The sequence below is a fragment of the Pan paniscus genome, chromosome 17 (assembly GCF_029289425.2).
Source record: "Pan paniscus chromosome 17, NHGRI_mPanPan1-v2.0_pri, whole genome shotgun sequence".
Lineage (NCBI taxonomy): Eukaryota > Metazoa > Chordata > Mammalia > Primates > Hominidae > Pan > Pan paniscus.
This window is the reverse complement of record NC_073266.2, coordinates 50,793,826-50,814,451: the sequence shown is the minus strand read 5'-3', so window position 1 is coordinate 50,814,451 and position 20,626 is coordinate 50,793,826. Positions and strand designations below refer to the sequence as shown.

Here is a 20,626-nt window from a genome sequence, read left to right as displayed (position 1 = left end):
AGTCCTAAGGATTATGCTGGTGTGTATACCAAGGGGTAGGGTCATGGGGGTCCATTTTAGAATTCTGCCTGCCACAACAGGGGTTTAGCAATTATCAATGAGTTCTAATTAAGAGAAACTTGTCAATAATGAGATTTCTAGTAGGTAAAGTTTTATTTTATGAGAAAAAAATCTAGCTATTGTTTTAATATGCACATTTAGATATTGTGAACCGTCATGAATACATATTTACTGGCATACAAATGATTCATTTGGTTTATAATTTAACATTGTATTGAGAACAAGCCAAAGTTTAATAATTAATGGAGGGAGATGGGAAAGTGGAGTGCATTCTTGAATCCATTTTTTAATTACAAAAAGAGCTCTGCTTCTGCATATATTAATTTAAGATTAAGACCTTCCACCAGTTTGTTAGTTATTGCTTCCTTTTTTTCATCTTTGGCTGAAAGGATCACATTCCAGGTACGGACTTGCTGGTTTTCCCCTCTTAGAAAGGATTACTAATTAAATTGCCTCTTAAAGTAATAGACTTTGCTGATTTAACCTTGGCAGGCAATTGCCTGTTCTCAGTGTTGCCTGGAAAAATGATTTCTCTGGATGAGAATGCGAATCTTTATTCTGATTCTGTTTTTTTTAAAACCATCTTCAGTTTATAGTCCAGTGTTGGTTTTCATTCAAGAAGACGGTGAGAATAGTGTAAGACACGACTGTCCTCTGAAGCCTATTTCAGTTCACAGTGTATATTCACAGATGAAGAAACAAAATGTAGGTAATACATTTTGTGCCACTGATTTATGTATTTATTGATCTGTCGCCCAGGCTGGAGTGCAGTGGCACGATCCCCGTTCACTGCAGCCTCTAAGCACTGGGCTCAAGCGATCCTCCTGCCTCGGCCTCCCAAAGTCCTGGGACAGGACACGCCTGGCACAGGGGTGTACCACCACACCCGGCCTGCCACTTAGTATTTTGTCAGAAGGATCAATGCTTCAAAAATTTGTTTTTGAAAGAAACAGACCCTTAGAGAAATGGCTTGAATTAGTCTTGAATTAGTCATTTTCCCCACTTTCAGACACTAGGAAAAGTTCTCCTTTCTTCCTTAACAGTTTGTTGAGGTTTCTCGATACTGAAGTCACAACCAAACCACGTGGGGTTATCGCATGGAGTCCTGGTTGTATCATCCCAAGTGGCAAGAAAGAAAGAGGTCCTGCGGTCCTCCCGAAGGTGGACGAAGTCTGTGATCCCCTCACGTTCTAACCTCACTGTCGTACGAAGGGGCGTTGACTCGTCTCCACTCCTTCCCTCTCCGGTAAAGAGGGAAAGGAGTTGGGTTGGCAAATCGGTTACAAGAGAAAGGGAAAGGCACTGGGAGAAGGCGGAGCGGGGGCGGCCTGGAGCGCTGATCCGGCGCCGAAACGCGGGCGACTAGTCGGGGGCCAGGGGCTTGAGCCAGGAGGCCCCGGAGCAGCAGCCGCCCGCTCCTCACGCCGCCGCCACCGCCCCCGCGGTTGCCTGGACACGGGATAACCGACTTGGGGCCTCGACCGCAGCACAGCCGGAGGGGTGGGCAGGCGCGGGTCCAGGAGACGCGCGGGGAGACGCGCGGAGCCGGTGAGTCGGGGGCGCTTGCGCCTCGGCGCGGGACGCTGCCGGGCGGCGCCCACTCCCCCTGGCCGCCCGCCTGCGCGACTCCCGCCGGAGAACCAAATGCAATTCCCCGGCCGCCCTGCGGGAGTTAGAGTCGACTAGTTCTTCACCCCTTCCGGAGGCGGCGGGGAGTCCTTGCCCCGCGCGTTTGAAAACAATTCCCCAAATCCCCAGTCCCATAATTCCCCAGTCCCCCAGTCCTTTTGTCCCCCTGTTCCCCGTCCTCCAGTTTCCCAATCCCCCAACCTCTGTCCCCAGTACCTTAGTCCCCCAGTCCCTCAGTCCCTCAGTCCCCCAGTCCCCCAGTCCCTCAGTCCCCTAGGCCCCACTGCCGGGGGAAGGGAAGCAGAGTCTCCCTCCGCTGGCCGCCTAGAGGAACTTCATCTTGTCTGTAACCGTCTCTAGCGTCTTATTCCTTTAAAATAATTATTTCAACTTTTATTTTGCTTATAAGGCCGCCTTGTGGTGGCTCATGTATTATTCCTTTGAACTGTTATTGATTTCTCTTCTTGATATTTAATTTTTCAAGTGTCTGCTCAATCAAGTCAAATACTGAACAACTTCCTGGCGGAGAGGCTGAGAATTTTATACTTGCTTGCTCGAAAGCACCCCAAATAAGATGATCCACGCCAACACCTCCCCTTTACAGGTGAGAAAAGTGATATTCAGAGCTGATTTGTGATTTGACAAAAGTCAGATCCAGCAATCTTCAAACTCAGGAATATAAGAATCTCCCGATTGCCAATTCAAAGCATTTTCTATTATTGTTTTCTTGACATTCATCCACTGCTCAATAAATATTTGTGAATTGACTTGGTAGCTTATCACTCCTATTTATCATTGGATAATCTGTTGTGTATTGATTGCTCTGGGCATCTTGACCCAAATACAGCATTCTTGACATCTCCCTCCTACCCTCAGAATATTGTTTCTTGGTCCTGCTGTAGTAATAGGTTTTAGAACACCACTTACCAAGTTTAAGAACTCAGAGACATGACTAGTTGTAAGACAAATCCAAGAATCCAGAGGATTTTCAGCTGTTTATGTTCAATTGTTATTTAGACATTCGTACAGAAACTAGTGTATTTCTATCTTGAATATATAATACTTCTTACTTTACTGTTGTAGTCATAAAGTTTTATTATAAACTATATCTGTCTAATTTCCAGAACTATCGAAAATATGAGTTTGATTGTTAGTCTACCCACTATCCCTGGATGGGTTGGGATTGCTGCCAGAGCTTTTATCCACAACCCAGACTTCTCTCTCCTGCTCCCACCTCAGATTCAAAACAACCTTAGACTCAACTAATTTGTTACCACATCCTCAGAAATTTTCTTCCTGTTCTATATTCCATAGCAGTGAACGGGATAATTGCATATATTCTTCTTTCTTTTATCTTTATAATATGGACTTCATTCTCACACTGGCTTATTCCACCAGTCTAGAACCATGATTTCCAAGAGCACTGGACTCATAAATTCCCAAACTTGCACCTATAAAGAAAATCTAGAAACACTCGATGGATTCTTCTTGACCTCAGTTGGTTCAATTTGCCTGTCCCAAGGGCATTTATGTTGGGGATAGGGTTACTATGATTGGCAGCAATGTCAGACTATGTGGATGGAGTGGGAAAACAATTACATACAAAAAAGGAGCCCTCTAGGAAAGAGAATTTCTGGGGGAAAATCCATATTTGTCTACTTAGTTTATCTAGGCTTATGGGACTGAAGATTAATGAGATTAATGAGAATATTGGCTGCTAAAATGCTAGATGGCAGATTACAGACAACATGGAAAGGAAGATGATGTATGGTGAATGAGCAGGGAAAAGCAGAAAGATTAAGCAACTGGAATATTTAAAGTAGATGAAGAATTTGTATTGAGGTAATGATATAGGGAGATAATTGGACTGATTATTTTATAAGCATCTGGGTTATATACCTGGTGGAAAATTAGTACATCTACAAGCAGATGGTTGCATGTGTGTGAGCTCTAATGGCCATGGTAACTTCATGTCTGTTTTCTGCACAATAACACAAATTGTGTGTGTGTGTGTGTATGCCGTATATGGCATCTTAAAATTGATGTTGAACTTTTAACTTCGTTTATAATGCTGCTGAAATAGAAGAAGACCACTCACATTAGAACAAGCCAAGGCTATTTATTCAGATCTTGCTAGAGGAAGGGAGTGAGCTACTATTACTTGCATTGGACAGAGACTCAAAGGCAGACAGGGGAGTGGGGAAGCTGTAAAGCTTCAGGTATGTTTTGACTGGAGGTTGTTGACATGGGGATGCTGAAGGAGGGCTAACTAGAAGCAGGATACTTTATGTGACTGGTCTGAGGATCTTATCTGGCTTTCTCTGCTTGGTCTCGAGTTGGAACCAGGGGCAATAATTAGGAAAGCTGGCAGTCATCAACAAAGTCCTGACTGTTCCATGCTGATCACTGTGGAAGTTATGGTTTGGCTTTCTGGACTGGTTGATGCAGATGTGTGGATTAGAGTTTTATTTTCATATGTGGTCTGGCCATAGTCCCTTTATATTTTCAGTCAATGTTCATAAAAATTCAGTTAGGTAAATTTAAACTTATCCTTATATTAGAAAACTGATATTTGCACACATTGTATTTATGGACATGTAATTTGTTAATGAACCCTAGTTCACTGAATTTAAATTATTACCATGTATTAAGTGGTTATTATATGCTGGTGACTGGACTAAATATTCTGTACACATTATCTTATTTTAACCCTCACAATAACACTGCGAAGTATTGTTATTTTTACCATTTTCCGCAGCAAAAGGCTGAAGCTCAAATACATTAACTACCCTTCCCAAGGTCAGATAGCCAGCCAGTAATGGGACCCATGAGGAACTGAATTCTACATCTAACTGATTGAAAAGCTATGTTCTTTGGCATTTGATTAAACCACTTTAATCATGATATGTCTATTTTATATTAATTTATATCTATGAACATTACCATCTGGCCTCCCTTTCTGGGTACTTACTGAATGTATGTGTGAACAGAGGTAATTAGAAGACCTTTCATATGAACCGAAGGGATTCAGCCTACCCTTAGATCCTGGAAAACCTTTGGATTTAACCACAAACCAATGAACTGGATGAGATACCTGGGCATGTTAAATAAAATAGCAAAGGTGGAGGGGCAACAATATGGTTGAACAGACAGTAAAAGAACACAACCAACAAGTTATAGTTTGCATGGAAATTAGTTATTTGAACATCCCTCTATTGATGGTAAGTTGTTTAATGGACAAACTGGACAATTATTTTTGTTTCTTTAAAAATTTTCTTTGTGTAAATGAGACTTTATTATTTAAATTTGTTTTCCTTGAGGTAAAAACTATCCTCATAAATTGTAACTGTTGAGTCTAAAAGTTACACTTGCGACAAATTCTTTGAGAGGCTGAAAAAGCTAAGCATTTTTGCTAGAGAAATTATGTTAGTCAGAGGTAATTACACTTTAATCACCTTAAGTGTTCCATTGCTTAAGAAACTACATTTGCTCGGTTTGTACTCCCAGAACAACTTTATAACGGGCAAAGGATATAGCATAACACAGAAACAACACAAGAAAAATATGCATGAAAAAGGACCTAGAGGTCCCAGGCACAGGTTTCTTTGTTCTCCCACCTCTGGGTCACGCAGGTGCTCTTAGCCTGTACCAGACTGTAACAACTACTGGTGTGCATGTGAAGCACTTCTGTAGCAGGAGACCCAAATCTGCTCACAGTGGAGATCTCTTATAATAAGCTTTTCATATAGACATATTCTAGCTATGTTACCAGCCTTTACTTTGAATGTCTTCCTCCCCCAGGCTCCACTGAAATTAGGTGCAATTATAAATTCAATTATTATTACTAAACAGTGCTGGCAGGCTGATACATCTTGCTCTGAAACAATTCATGGATCCATGGTTACAAAACATCATTTATCTTTAGTTAATACATTTTACAGCATTGGCCAAGGGTCAGTAGCTCTGGAGATAAACTGCAATCAATCCAAACTGGCTAAGATGAACCTATTAGATGCATAGATTGTGGACACAGCAATAAATGTTCAAGTCTTTTCCCCATTAAAACCAGAAAACAAATAGCATCCTCCTTTGCATCTATATCTCACTTCATGTCTAGCTCTTTGCAGCTCATATCTGCTCAAGTCCTAGAAAGAGTGGTCTATGTATGTCTTTCATCATCCTCATTCTTTCTGTCCTGGACATCTTGTTACCTAAACTCTGCTCCTATCATTTATGGGAAATGTTTGTGTTAAGGTCATTCATGACCTTCTGCTAGATGAAATGGACATGTTTGTATTTTTTCTAGTCTTTGTCTTAATGTACTTTTTGGAAACTTGACTCCAGGTTGCAACTCCTTTCTCTTGTTTTCTATGATCCCATTCATTTTTATCCTTCAATTTCTCTAGAAATTGTTAATGTTAATTATTCTTGACTTTAATGTCAAAATTCCTTTTCTTTATTGCTGTTGTTATGTGATCTGATCCAACTATAGTTCTATAATAATAATTCCCAAAACTACGTATCCAGTCTCAAACCTTCTCATGAATATTGGACACACATATACCATCGTCATTAAAAAGCACCCATATGTGAAGTTTCAGTGGTCCTCTCTCCTCTGCTCACCTGGTTTTCCTCACGTAGATCTGATTTCAGATAGTGGCAGTGTAGGCTATTCATTCATGCCAGATATATGGGAGTCATTCTAGATCCCTCTTTCTCTGTTACTGCATTTAATTTATCATCAAATCACACTGTTTCTGTCTCTTAAATAGCATTTGATTCTTTTTCCTCCTTTCCATTTCTACTTCTTGTAGCTTATTATTGTATTATAATAATAAATATTATTATTATAAATAATGTTTACTGTGATCACTTCAGTAGTCTTCTTGATCATTTTTTGCCTCTAATCATGGTCTTCTTCAATAAGCCCTCCATGGCATAGCACTTGCCTCTCTCTCTCTGTAGTGTTACTGTCTGTTGACTGATATGTTCCTACAAAAGATTGGAAGTAGTTAGAAAAGGGTCTCATTTATTCTGGCATCATCAGTGCCAAGCATATAATATATATTGAATACTGTTTTGAATGAACAAATTAACATACAATTTAGAAAATATGCATGGGAAATGAGGATATGGTGCTTACATGCTCTAAAACAACATTGTCCAAAAGACTTTTCTGCAATCATAGAACTGTGCTATGATGCAGTAGCCTATAGCTACATGTGACTATTGAGTAGTTGAAGGTGGTTAATGTAGCCAAGGAACTGTATTTTTAATTTTTAAATTGAATATGGCTAGTGGCTATGATAGAGAACAGCATAGTTTTAAGAAAATATGCCCCAAAATTGCTCTTTTTAAAAAATATAATTAACTCTTAAGTGGAATAAACTAAAGCTGTTTTTTTTTCTGCTCCAATAATTATGACCATTTTAAACTAAAATTCTGCAGACAGTCCCTCATTCATAGTTCAACAATTCTGTTCAAGAAATATTTTTGAGCACATAATATTTGCCAGGTACTGTGGGTTCAAAGATAAACAAAATAACAATTTCCGCATTTGAAGATGTAGCCCGAAAATGTCACCTGATAATGGAATTTGATTTCTGAAATATTGAAAATTAGCGGAAAATTTGAAAATTGATGAAGACACTGGGAAAGAACATTTTAAATATTTTTTCCCTCTTCCTTCTCCTACATCTAGATTCTGAAGTAGCAGATGAGAGTTAGAATTGTCAAAATGAATCTTATGATGATGGGAATCATTTCACGTCCCCATATGAAATATACACCCCTCCTGAAGTGCAGTGGGGATGAACTGTTGCTTGTTTCTTTGACCTATGTAGTTTTCATTATCTCCTTTCCTTTCTACCTTCTATTTTGTGTCTTCCTGATATCTCAGTTGCTTTCAGATTTATTAATTTCTCTGAAACACAATGTCGCAGACAGCCCCATGTCACAACCTCTGGCTCTAGACAGTTCCATCAAACTGTGTCATTTCTGGGGACTGACTGTGGTGTGATAGCAAATTTTGCATCAGTATGACAGCATTTATAGCCAAGCTAATTTAGATTACTTAGCAAATATTATGCCATGAAATCATGTATAAAATGATATCAGTAGGGTCCAAATATATAGTATAAAATGTATTTCTTTACCCACTAATTTGAACATTTCCATAGAAAACTGCTGTAAGAAGCTGTTGGCATAATTTCTTTGTAATAAATTCCCAATGCTGCTTATTACTTTTGATTTTCTTATTCTCCAGATGGCTACACATTTGCACTCTTATTTGTCTGTTATTTCACTAAACACAGATTTCTTAGTGGGTGTTATTATTTATTTATATTTATTTATATCTCTGGTTTGTTTTGCAGCAACAAAACCTGTTTCTCTTAATGAAGAATTTAACAACAATAGGAAATTAGTGGAAAGCTTAATTTTCCAGCTTCATTTAGTGCTTCTCAAAAGCTATACTGTTGGATGAATTTTGATTTCTTTACTGAATATTAACAAATTTCTAGAAAAATATTAAATATTGCTTGTATTGAGATCTTTGCTTAGTCATAGTGATTTAAAAGAGTCCAAACATTTATACTTAAACATATTTCAACAATAGAATTACTAATGAAAGCATTACTTCCTTTTTCCCCTATGGCATAATGATAAATCCAGAGTGATATCCATTTTTATTTTCTTTATGAAACATATAAGAAAATATCTTTCCACACACACACACACACACGCACACAAATTCTGCTATTGAATTATTGGTCAGTCATGGAGTGGGAAGCTATTAAGGCGCTTTACTGTTTAGAATGAAACATAATAGGAAACCTTAGCGTTTTATTACATTTTCTCAACTAACAGCTTAAAGCTGTAATTATGGGGAAATAAAACCACATTGTTCAAACTTCACTCTATTCTTCTTTATTTTCTTATTCATTTTAGTCTGATATTTTCCTTCCCTATAGATGGCTTACTGGGATCTGGTAAAGATCGTTAAGTGGAGGAACATTGAGTGACTAGTGGTGATGGGTTGGGGGCAGGGCAACAGTGCATTATCTGTTTTCAATTTAGTGTTTGAAGGCCTCTAGTAGGAAAAGAAAACTCATGACCTTTTGACAAGGTCGTAATTAAGGGAGAGTTAGTCTTTCCATTTTTATTAAATTTTAATTTGGTAGCTCATATGAACTAGAAGTTTTTTTATTTAGCAACATATGCTTTGTATTAATTCAGTAGTTTGCATTTTGAGGAAGATCATTTAGGGAATCTGGATGAATAAAAATTGGATATACTCTGGAGATGCCATGCCAATGCATGGATATCCTTTTGCAGAAGCAGAAAAATCAGCCCTAGGTAACAATTTTCAATAGAATTTTAGATGTATCCTTTGTGGGAAAACTCAATACTCCCCTCACGTTATCCAAACTTTAAACCCTACAAGGTTTATAAAAATGACTAATAGAATGGAGTGTTATGCTTTAGAAGAATAAACAGAACTTGGTGAGTGTTAAAATTTCTAAACTAATGTTAACAAACACTGAGTAATTTCTTTGTAATTCAAACATAACCTCAGAATAGTTGATAATATCAGTCTCTCTTACAAAGGCAATAATTAAACCTCTTAAAGATCATATTTCATATGCCTTAATACCACATTAATCAATGTAACTGTGTTCTCAACATTTAGTTCCTTAACAGACAGTAGATTTGAAAAAGTTCAAGGCAGCTGTTTCTTGATACCTTTAAAAAAGTAATTAAATTAATGGACAAAGCCGTGCAATTAAAAAAAATATTTCTGACGTTTATCTTACAGAGCATCATAAATAATCCATAGGTAGAAACGGCATGAAGATAATGTTTCCCCTATTGGGAGATTCAGTCTTTCTTTAGATAAGTTACTGGATGTGTTTCTCAAAGAGATGTGTTTCTTTGCTACTGAGAGGGACCTGGAGTGTATAAAATTAGAAGGAAGAGCATCACGGGGTATTGGTATGTGCATCAAGGAGTATTCAGTTAGTGTGTGTGTTTGTGTGTGTGTGTGTGTGTGTGTGTGTGTGTGGAGAAGGCATGAGAGAATTATATTAAAAATTGTGTTGGAGAAATCTATTACTACCATCTTTAAGCAAAACTTACAGTTCGCTTAGAAAAACTCTGCTAAAAATGTTTAGGCTCTACTAATATACTTTTGCTGGTATAGAAAGCATGGATCATAGCCCAGAAATGGAGTATGTAAAGAACACCACACTTAAGATTTTTCTCTAAGTCAACTAAATTCCAATTCTGTGGTGCCTTTCTACTAGTTTAGCAGCAAATTTACCCTCAGACAATCTTATCACTTGCATCCGCCTCCCCATACCCAACCAAACCCTCCTGCCATGTGTCATCTCTTCCATTGAGAGTACCAGCCTTTTCATGGATCTCATAGATCACTGCTGACTTGATGTGGCTCCCAGGCCCATAAGAAGCTGAGTGCAGCTGGGAGCTCTCATGCCTATGATGCAGCCTGCAGTGTACCCAGCAGTCATGTCTCCAAAATCTGGTCACCTCCTTTGCTGCTACCATAGCCTTGCTGGGCTCACAGACCTCTTCCATCACCACCTCACTGATCCTACATTCCTCTCCAGGATATCCCATGAGTTAAGATCAAAGAGATTTCAGACTGCTTCAGCTTTTCTCCAGGCCAAAAACCTTTAGACAAAAAACTACAAAGTCTTGTTATGATATAAAAATGGGAGTAGACCAGCTGCGCGACTGAATAGAGAGAACAGATGCAATTAATAATTCAATATCTTCAGCTGATAAAATAATGTTTTAACAAACATGGTGCTATTTGGGGTGGAGGAGGGTGCAGTTTGATTACCTGGGAACCTACCATCCTTTATTATAGAGTGGATCCTAGTAGGAGTATTTATATCACCTGCAGTAACAAGATTAGTTTAAAGTTGTATATGAAAATTTGTGTTATAATAGCTATGTATTTATTTTCATATCTACCAGAAAATATATAATCCTAATGTGAATTGGTGTAAATTGACTTAAATAACACTACAAAGAGTAAGCAAAAATAACAAAAAGTATGATAGTGGTATCCAAATAACCAGATGTGAATAGCCAGTATGACCTTGTTTCTGTGAAAAATCATGTTATTGAATTTTTAAAAAATTGTTATTATGTTTATAATTGAGAATGCGTATAATTCAGATATTCTAAGGAAGTTGTGAAGATTCTTAGTATGCAGGAAGTCTTCTTGGCTTTCAACAAAGAAAACGTCCCAAATAATATAAATGGTTAGTTTCCCATGCTCTACTACTCCACTGTTAAAAGTAAAAAAAAAAAAAAAAGTTAAATCATTTGTATTTCACTTATGTAGACTTCATTCTTTTGGTTTTGAGGACAGTGAATCATCACCTGAGCCATTTCCATTATTGTTGCTGATGTTCTTTCTTTCTTTCTTTCTTTTTTTTTTTTTTTTTTTGAGACGTAGTCTCGCGCGGTTGCCCAGGCTGGAGTGCAGTGGCGCGATCTCGGCTCACTGCAAGCTCCGCCTCCTGGGTTCACGCCATTCTCCTGCCTCAGCCTCCCGAGTAGCTGGGACCACAGGGGCCCACCACCGCGCCCGGCTAATTTTTTGTATTTTTAGTAGAGACGAGATTTCACTGTGTTAGCCAGGATGGTCTCGATCTCCTGACCTCGTGATCCGCCCGCCTGGGCCTCCCAAAGTGCTGGGATTACAGGCGTGAGCTCATGTTCATTTTTAAACAATTGTGATTTTAAGCTACCGATTAATATTTTGATTAGTTAATAAACCTAATAGTGCAGCCCTCTATTAGAACAGGTTAGACTATGTTTTGCAAAAGTCCAACATCACAGTGGTTTAACAAAACAAAGATCTCTTCTTTGATGATGTTAGTGATGTGGTTAAGGCAGCTTTCCTTCATGGGGTCCTCTTGAAGGAGTGGCGTAGGGATCCAGCTTCTTTCACTGTAGCTTTACCATCTGGAACACATGGCTTCTAAGGTTCCATGGAAAGGAAAAGGGCTGGAGAGGCAAAAGGAATGATTTTAAGGTCAAGATCTACTCAACATTCCATTGGCCAGAATTCCAATTACATGGTCCTGAAACTGTCTTCAAGAGAGGCCGGCAAATATTGTTTTCCTATTTCTGAGAAAGAGGAAATTGTGCAATGAACACATATTGTTACTTCTACCACAATCCCAAAATATAATCCAGAGTAGTTAAGATATAAAAGACTATTTCATCAAAAGTGTTTCATTGTGCATTTCATATAATATTTACTGCTATACAGTTATACATTGACAAAAAATAATGTCTAAGTATAAATAAAGCTCCAAATAGTTTTATTATATTTAGGTTTAGAAGCTGTCAGAGGCTTACTCTTATTTTACTCAAGTAAAGTTTTTTTGGCAATTTTTTGATTTTAGAACAACAAAAGACTATTTTTTTTTGTAGATAACTCTTTGTAGATACAGATATATCTGAAATGATTAATATAAATGCAGTTTCTGAACCAATATTATCTCTTAGCTTTGCTTTTATCATGTCACATTATTATCTAAATACATACTAAACTTGCGTTGAAAACAAAGTTTACATTTTAGGTGGAAGAGACTATAATTTTACACACGAAAGGATTTATCCTTTGACACAGAACGGCTGGAAATAGCATATATCATCTACCTTTAACAGTAATGCTATCTCAAGTTTAAGCTTACTTTTGTTAAGAAATAGCTTCTTTCTTTGGTTCCCAGGGTTGAAAATACTCTGTATTCTCTAGCTGTAATGACCATTGAAGATAAGTGATTTACAACATGGTTATCTGAATTTAAATTTGCTAGATAAAAGTGATTTTTCTTTACATTTGTTATTTCATTAGGAAAGTTTCCCTGAATTAAAAGAGGTTCTTTTTATTTCATGCTTTCCTTTCTCAAAGACGAATGTGTAATATTTATATCATATATTATTTTCTATCCCTTATAGGATTTAATATTCACATTCACAACATAAATATGTTATTGCTTTATATGCCATTCTTTTGCAGTTTGCATGTCTCTACTACATTTTGCTATGTGATCATTTGATTCTTCCATTTTATTATAACTTCTGCAAAACTTGTTTCATCTTGTTACTGGTTACCGAAGACTGACTTTTGTCCCTTGCTTGCTCTCTCTCTCTCTCTCTGTCTCTCTCTCCCCCTCCCTCCTTCTCTGCTTTTCTCCCTCTCTCCCTGTCTCCTTCTCTCCTTCTCTTTCTCTCTCAGTTTGTGTAGGGGTTGCCAGTTCCAGGTCGTTAGTTCATCTTTTCTGTTTAGATATTTCATTTTTAATTACTGATTTTTCTAACTATTTATATATTAATCCAGAAAGTCTTTGTTATCCACATTTGCAGTATCTTTTCCTGACTTGAGTGATAATGTGGAGAAGCTTTATATATTTATGAAGTCATAGCTCTAAAATATTTTGTGATTTTGGTGTTATGCTCGAGAGTCTGATCTTTTATAAATCATATTTCTCTTGTTCATTTTGTTTTTTTTCCTTTTAAACTTTTAATCTATTTGATTTTGAGATTAATTCTATGGTCTCAAGCACAGACTTTGTAATTCTCCTAATTCCATTCAACCAGGCTTACAATTTAAAGTTTGATTGAAAAATACTGCACACGTTATTCTCATTTAAAAGCATTACTGCACACAATTGCACATTAAAGGGTCCTGAGAACTTTTTTTTTTTTTTTTACTTTTTTTCACCCTAGGAACCCTGTTATATTACCCTCACTCCATCCACTCCCTAATTCTTTTTTTCTTTTCTCTTTTTTTTTTTTTTTTTTTTGAGACAGAGTCTCACTCTGTTGCCAGGCTGGAGTGCAAGTGGGCGATCTTGGCTTACTGCAACCTCCATCTCCTGGGTTCAAGCAATTCTCCTGCTTCAGCCTCCCGAGTAGCTGGGATTACAGGCGTGCACCACCATGCCCAGCTAATTTTGGTATTTTTAGTAGAGATGGGGTTTCACCATGTTGGCCAGCATGGTCTTGATCTCTTGACCTCGTGATCTGCCTGCCTCGGCCTCCCAAAGTGCTGGGATTACATGGTGACACACTCCTGGGCTAAATCCGACTCTGCACTGCCCAGCGATAGCACCTGGTAAATGGTTTAACCTCTCAGTGCTTTAGGATCTTCTCTACAAAAATAGGGCCAGTAGGCTGCTGAGGAGTAAATGAATAACTGGTATGTTTTAAGTGTAAGCTATCATTTTTGTTTTTCTTGGGTTAAGACTTTTCTAGATATTTTATGTGTTAGTAATATCTCCAAATAAATAAAAACTTCTGGAGGGCAGGAGTTGTCTCATTATTTTCTTATATACCTCCATATGTCTATCAAACATCTGCAGAAGTGTTCAATAAATAGTTATTGACATTCTTAAAAATAGAATTGAAAGAAATTTCTTCAGGAACAAAAGTTATGTCATAATAAAACAGAATAGTACTTTCTAATTCACAAAATAGTTTTTTCATAAGAATTTTGAAGCTTCAAATTTATCAAAATTTATTTTACATTTGAGACAAAAAGTACTTATTCAATATAAATGATGTAAGTACTTTATATTTTGTCAGAAAATGTAAATGCTTGTAGGATATTCACTGCAAAATTGTTTGATGTAACTCAGAGGTGAAATAATAACACATGATACATGATATTGACCTAGGAAATAATTTAACATCATGAAGGCTGATTTGAATTGCCTGTCACTCTTTAAGTCTCAAGTAATTACCAGAAGGTGAAAGGCTCATCTCTTTACTCAGACAAATTCTGAATACAGTATGAGATATCTTTGTGGATATATGGGTAGAAGCTGACTCTGTGAGTTCTAATTTGATTTATATGAGAAAAATGATATTTAATCTTTCCGAAGATGTGCTTGGCTTTAGCAAAACCATGAGATGTAATATTTAAAGCATCTTAACTCTAATCTATTGTATGTAATACAGACATAATATAAAATCAATAGAACTTTATCAAAGAAAGAGAAGAGAGATTAGGAATCATGGTTACAGAGTTTAAAGATTTATAAAAGAAATTATTGTAACTGTGTATAGGAAAGATGTGGAACAATGATATTTTCATGATTTTTTACTATTTTGTAATACCTTCTGCATTGTTGCAAAAAATCTAGTCTATTATTGTACAATAAAAAAGATTGTAAAGAAGATATTCTTTGTGAAAGCAATTCTCAAGGCATGATTTATTCTTGTCTCCTATTAAGTTACTATAAATTTTCTAAAATAAGATTTTTACATTTTGGAACTTAAAATAATAGTCAATATTTGACAAGTACATTTATGGCATTTCTGTCTGCTTTTATTGTTTTTGCTTTATTTGAAAATCATTTTTCTTTATTGTTCTTTGAAATAACTTTGGAAATAATTGTTAAGAATGAATCATAGTGATTGCATCTTGAAAACTGGAATATTTTCCCTAGAATCTGTGAGTAGAATATTGACATATAGTTTATTATAAAATATGAATCTTTTCTATGTTTAAGGCAGGATTATGCTCCTTCACATTAAGAGCAAATATTAAGTCTGGAAGCTCTTTAAAATACATGTAAATGTTAATTATTTTACTTTATTTTATTAACAATAACTCAAACTTTGATTTTCAAGATCTCATTTTTCAGAAATTTTCCCGTTGTTGACAATCCTCATTTTATTATAATACAATTAAATAATTTTATACTCTGTTGGGCTTTAATTATAAAAAATAAAACAGACAAAGCCCTTGCTGTTTCAGATCTCTTCAGTAGGAAAAGTAACACACGTACACAATTATTCAAGAGACTATAAGTGCAATATGATACTGAATTGATAAGAAAGTACAAGGAAAGAAGAAAGCAAATATGTTTTGTAGTGAGAAGTAAAAGGAAACTTTATATTAGTTAGAGACCTAAGGAAAGGAAGAGTAAAGAGACTTTGCAAAGGAATGGCTTCATGGAAGCAGATGGCTTGTCTTGATGACTGGTGTGGTTAGAATACAGAACGTAAAATAGAGAGGCAAGAGATGGCAGGAATGTATGATTTAATATTTTTATTGTCTCATGGGCATGTAACTTCTATGCCCTGTGAAAAAATTCCTTGCTATTACCAAAAAAGGTGTGTCTGGTCAAATTGATGGATTCCTTGAGGGTGCAAATTGCCTTATTCATCTATTCATCTTTGTTTCCTAAATAAGTCACAGTGACATAAACATAAAGCTACAAGCTAATGTTACTAAAGGAAACAATGGGTGACTGAAATGAAATAAATCAAGCATTATAGAATATTAAAGTGGGTCTTAGAGAATAATTCAGTTAGGCCAGGCGCAATGGCTCACGCCTGTAATCCCAGCACTTCAGGAGCCTGAGGTGGGCGGATCATGAAGTCAGGAGATCGAGAATAATTCAGTTAAGTCTCTTAGACATTTCTTTAATCCTTTCTATATCATACTTAATAAATTATTTTATAGCTTCTCTTTTATGACTTCTAGTGATATAATCTTTGCTACCTCATAATATAGCTTTGTTTTCTTTTGAAAAACTGCTTATCAGGAACATCCCATCTCAGGTGTTTACAGAGATGAGACGAAAAAACGAAAAAAGAAAAAATATATCAGGAACATCTCTGCATGATAGCCAAAATATTTTTCTACTGGCTGTAGAACCACCACCTGTTAATCTGACTGCTATTTTTGGAAGAGAGCCTCTAGAAATGTCAACTTAGACTTGCTCCTCTCTTCTCTCCTTGGCCCCATCAGCCTCAGTATCATCATGAGGGCAGCCATGTTAGTAGACAGCATCCTCACCCCATCCATGAATGTAGCCAGGGAAAAGAGAACAGACTCAAGCAGCACAGTTCAAGTATCCTGACTTCCCAGCAACAATTGATTGGATCAGATACAGACACCTGATCTAAGTAAGGCTAATTAAAATCCTCTAGAGATAATTGGAATCAAGTGTAAGAAAGAGTCAGCTTCTCTTTGGTGGCTGAAGCTTTATGTTATAAAACTCAGGAGGTGTCAGCAGCTAAGATTTCTGAAACACGGAAAAGTCAAACTGCAGAAAGAAAATTGAAATGACTATAAAAAGAGAATCTGAGGCCAAGGCAGGGAGAATGCTGACAGCATGTGAGTCCCTGTAATTCTGTTTTTCTTATGGATTGACTGCTGAAATTTCCCAATATCTTTTCCATAAATATTGTGTTTCAGGTTACAGGTTTTTTTTAAATTTTTGTTTTTAAATTAATTGAGGACAGTCAATATAATTGGCAATCTGATTTAGACATTTTAAACTGTTAGTAGTGGTTGGTCATTCTACTGCTTCTGTTAATATTCAAATTCCTGTTTTCAGACCTTGGTTGAGATCCTGTCTCTGTTTCCTGTTTGCTGCCTTGCTCGATTGTTTGTGTATTCTGTGGTCTTATTTGTTATGTTTAACCTTGCATAGGGGTTTAGAAGCTGTATGGATAAAATATTGGACACTATTTTATTTTTTACTTTCAGTTCCAGGATACATGTACAGAACTTACAGGTTTGTTACATACGTATATATGTGCCATGGTGGTTGGCTGCCCCTATCAATCAGTCATCTAGGTTTTAAGCCCCGTTGACACAATTTTTAAACTATGTGTTAGGTCCACGACTACACCAAATATCACGCCTGGGGTCAGGTTCGAGCCCATGCCAAGGTTCGAGGGGAGTGAGTGGATGGGCAGATAGCTGAAAGAACACTCAGGGGGCTGTAGGCAGGTGAAGTGCGGTTTAATTCAGCAGCTCTCTCATCAGCAGCTGTCTTACGCTAGCTCTCTCATTAGCAGCTTTCTCACACTGTCCTATTCTGAGCTGTCTGCTCTAGCTCTGTGGCTCCTGCCACCCCCATGCCTGCACGTCAGCCTCTCCCTTGCCTTTAAGGTCAGCAGCTTAACTCTTTCTCCCTCTGGGCCGTGCCATGGCTCCCCTGTGTCTGTATGCAAGACGGACAGTTGTGGTTCTCTCTCTGTCTCTTTCTGTGGGTGCCAGCACTGTGTCAAGCCCTATGCACAGCATCAGAAGGGTAGTTATACCTTCTACAGACACTAGTGGCTTAGAACCAAGTATGAACTTACACAAATAGGTTATATAACAAGTGGAGGTGTGTGCCCGTACACCAATCCAGCTGAGTCACGCAGGCCTGGATGTCTGCCTTGGCCTATTCCTTGAATAAAGCGCATCCACGTACCTTACACTATGACGTTAAGTGAGTTCAAAATTTCAGCTATATTATAGGTGTAAAGCTGGAAAAAAGCAAGTTGTTATTTTTCAAATATTCTATAGATTAGGAAGTATTTTCCATTGTTAAACCGTTTTTTTTTTAAGAAGGAAAAAGAGTGCCCTTTATTAGTACTTACGACCCGACCCCCACCAACTTCTACTGCCCATTTACATAAAAAAGGCATATTAACCACACCAAAACAAAACAAAACACAAAACAAAAACCGAAGTAAAGCAAATGTTAAATGATCTGGAAATTTAAAATATAACAAACTAAGGGTTTAAAAAACTTGCATGCCCCATAGTACTATACGAAACAACATATTGGTACAGTTTTATCAAAGTTTCATGATAATTCAGTTAGATCTAAGAGATCAGAAAAGTTCTCATCAGAACCTTGGAAAAATAACAAATAACATTTGTATGGTGCTCTATACAGTTTTCAAAGTAGTTTCACATGTATTTAATTTGAACCTCACAACTCACTAAATTTGATAGGGAAGCTATTATTTCATTCTCATCTTCTGAGGCTCAGAGGTTAGTGACTATCACACCACCACTAACTGGCAGAGACTTACACTTTGGGTCTTCTGACTTAAAATCCAATGCTCCCTGTCCCATACTCCAAGTCAATGACAGTCACATATAGACTATAAAACAAGTATGTATCCCCTGTGTCCAGATCTTCTTTACAAAAGACATGTAGACTTCTAACTAATATTGGGCATATTTGGATAAAGTGAATCAGCTAAGCTATAGATAAAAACCAGTAAAAGTAAACAGGTGAATATGATCTTTATAATTACTGGAAGAATACCAATATATTTGCACTATTTACTGGAAAAGATAAAGGAGGGAAAAATGGCTAATGAAATTATTTAAGATGAACTAAACTTAATATTTTCATGAGAATATGAAAGAATAGGAAAGTAGTTTATTATTAATTGCATAGCTATATCAAAGCTATTAAAATAACATAGATAAAAAGAAACAATATGACAAAGATAAAATCTATAAATACAGATAAGTATTAGGTTTTACAAGAGTAGATGGCACTTACCATCATTGACTTTGAGGCTTTAATTTTTATGGGTGTTTGGAATGAGTTTTCTAAGTTGTCTAGTTGCTAACTCTAGTAATTATTTGTGGATTTGAGCAATGGATGATCCAAACAGATGCTTTTTTCCATTAAAAAATCAACACTTTGTCAAAGAAAAAACATGGAATAAAGTGGGAGAAGATCTTCATAATGCAAAGAATTAACAAAGTATTTTATCTAGAACTCTTGAAGGTAAAACACACACAGACACCAACATGTGTTTCCCCACATGCCTGCCCTAGAGATACTCTAGTGCTATACACAAAGAAAAGTGTACAAGAATCCTTAAAACAAAATTGGTTACAAAAGGGAAAATATTTAAAAACAATGGAAGTGTTTATCGATAGGAGAATAGATATACTAATACAATAAAATTCTATACAGCAGTGAAAGAATACAATATAGCTGCGTGTGGTGACATGAATACACCTAAAAACGTGCCCTAAATAGGAAAATATTATGTCGAATTTTTTTACAGTATACTATTATTCAGATAGTTTTAAAGCTAACCCAATGCTACACAGTATTTTGTTTGGAGGACATACATGCGGTAAAAATATACTGAAATCATTGGATTATGATTTTGATGGCTGTAATTTCTGGTGAGGCAAGAAAGGAAATGTGACCACTGAGGATTAAATAGGAATTTAAATTGTATTATTAACTATTTTTTTAGGCCGGGTTATAGGGTACAATGTTATTTTTATACTGTTATGCAATTTTTCACTATAAATAAAGCAAGACAATTACCAATACAATTGTGAGAGAAAATGGGTAAAGTGAGGTTTTCTGACCAGAATGATAGATCAGAATTTTTGCTTTAGCTATGAAGAAGCAAACAAAATTAGAGGAATATAGTGATTTGCTGAGATGCTAGCATAAGAATGGTGAAACAAAAGTATGTATATGTGTCATATACTCTTGAAATGTGGAAACAAGTAAATATTCTAATAAAAACTGGATAACAGAACCAATGCTAGAAAACTTTAATAGACAGAGGGCAAAGTGAACTTCCAGGCAAATCTGTAGGATTATAAACAGCTTGCAGGTATTTCATTCATTCATGTGTTTTTTCATCATGCTTCCTTTCATTTTCAACCAGACATTTTCAACCAGATGTGCCAGGCATTGCATAGATTTGTGCTGTCCAGTATGGTAGCCAATAGCCACATGTAGCTATTTAAATTAATTAAAATAAAATACAATTAAAAGTCAATTATTTGGTTGCTTTAGCCAAGTTATATTGATATTCAAGGGATCGGAAGTGATCTCAGGTGATACTGTGGCTAGTGCCTTCCATTTTGAACAGTACAGATTTAGGATATTTTCATCATGAAAGTTCTATTGGATGTTGCTGCTGAAGATGCTAAGATTAGAGAAGTGAATAACACAGATTGTATATTCTAATGGAAAAAAGAGAAAGTAAAGGAAAAGATCATAAAAGTGTAATGTAATGTTAATGTGTCATTAGAAGAAAATAGAATAATTGGCCAGAGAGGAAAGGAAAATGGGTAAAGACAATCAGATTGTAAACAATAATG

General features: G+C 36.5%; 1 protein-coding gene across 3 annotated transcripts in view; it reads left to right on the top strand.

Moving 5' to 3' along the window:
• The first annotated feature begins 1,395 nt into the window (after positions 1 to 1,395).
• Positions 1,396 to 20,626, top strand: part of CCDC178 (coiled-coil domain containing 178) — a 503,460-nt gene continuing 484,229 nt past the window's right edge. For 2 of the 3 annotated variants that reach the window (XM_034943399.2, XM_057300489.1), the window contains exons 1-2: positions 1,396 to 1,608; positions 2,174 to 2,293. The gene's annotated coding sequence lies outside the window, so the exon portion shown is untranslated. The other variant, XM_055102765.1, reaches the window with a different exon arrangement.